A 1,481-nucleotide genomic window follows, 5' to 3' on the forward strand; every position below is an offset into this window, starting at 1 on the left:
GAGGGTCACAATGTGAGTTTGTGACCAATGTGGCCCGCAAGCATGGGCGGGGCCTCATGGGCCACACTGGTTTCAAGTACACTGAACCTTGGACAACATGCCAACCACAAGGTTTCTTGCCATGGGGAAAGAGTTCTGATTTCTAGATCTTTTTCAAACCCGGGACGTGATTGGAGATAAGATCTAGGTTCGGAAGCCTGAAAACCGAGATTGAGAAGAGATGACGACCTAAGGCCATGGCGGGTCCGTTGTGCTCCGTATGCGGCCAGCTGTCTGGATGGGGCCAGGGGGTCCAGGCTCAGGCTGTGTCAGAAAGGGCATTAGTGCCCAGGTCAGCCTATATATTGGGGTACAGCCGAATGGCGTGAAGGTTGATCCTCATTGGGGGATTCTGTGTAGGCCAAGAGGGCAATGTTTTTCTTCTGGAGAACAGGCAGAGTGCTGCATTGTAGTTCTGGATTGCCAAACTGGAGGGCTTGTGGGCCAGTAGTCTGAGGACGGAAGTCTGAGAAACCAAGCTAGGCCTAGGTTTCTGGGTGAGACCTGAATCGAGATCTCAAGCATCTGAAGTCAGGGCGAGGATCAGACGATCGCTCAGGTTGGACATTCTGTCCCTGATGGCCCCTTCTTGAAGGGGGGGTTGATCACGAGGCCATGGGGGTTTTCCCACGATGGGAGTTGTGAGAAGCTCCCAACTGCAAAGATTCTTCTGCAGGACAATTGAGACCTGTTGGTTGGCTCCAGGACAACGATTCTGAGCAGGGTCTAAGGATGGATGGCTGGGTAGCCCACCACGCATTCCAATTGTCTCCAAGCAACAAGACAGGTTAGATCTGCTGGATCTGGGGGAGCAATCGAGGTGGCTGAGTTGAAATGGACTCTCCCATGGATGTGTCCTAATATGATTTTGTGTCTATGGAGACATTGGAATGAAGCGGTGGAACTGGGGCCCTGAAGGGTTCTCCTAAAGAGAGGCTTTCACACACCTCCATCGTGCAAGTTTCCCATGTGTAGATGAGATTTGTTCTGATGGGTGAGTCAGGAAACAGTCATATGCTGCTACTGAAATCCATTCCTCTGAGGAGAGAAGCCTGGAAAACTAAGCAATGGATCCGATAGGTGCCTAGGGGCATGTTCGTGCCTTTTTACCTCTGGGGACATCAGTCTACGGGTCTGAGTGCCGGTAGGTGCTCAGATGGGCCCAGATTGCCCCTCTTGTCCTGGGAAGCCACAAATATTGGGATGGCCTCAGGGACTTTGGAGGTTGATCCTATTAGTAGGATTGTGGCCATTGGAATGGGCACACACAATTCCCTTGGAGAGGGCAAGCACAGTCGTCAGGTTTGGCTCCAGGGGCCTGAGCCTGTAGGGTGTGTAGGCCAGGGCTGTTTGGACAGTTTTCTGAAAACACAAACTCGGCTTATGTTTCGGGTCAAAGGTATGGCAGGACTGATCTACAGACCATGAGGAGAACTCTTCGG

The sequence above is a fragment of the Mustela putorius genome, unplaced genomic scaffold, assembly GCF_011764305.1.
Source record: "Mustela putorius furo isolate JIRA1106 unplaced genomic scaffold, ASM1176430v1.1 tig00001665_pilon_pilon_pilon, whole genome shotgun sequence".
Lineage (NCBI taxonomy): Eukaryota > Metazoa > Chordata > Mammalia > Carnivora > Mustelidae > Mustela > Mustela putorius.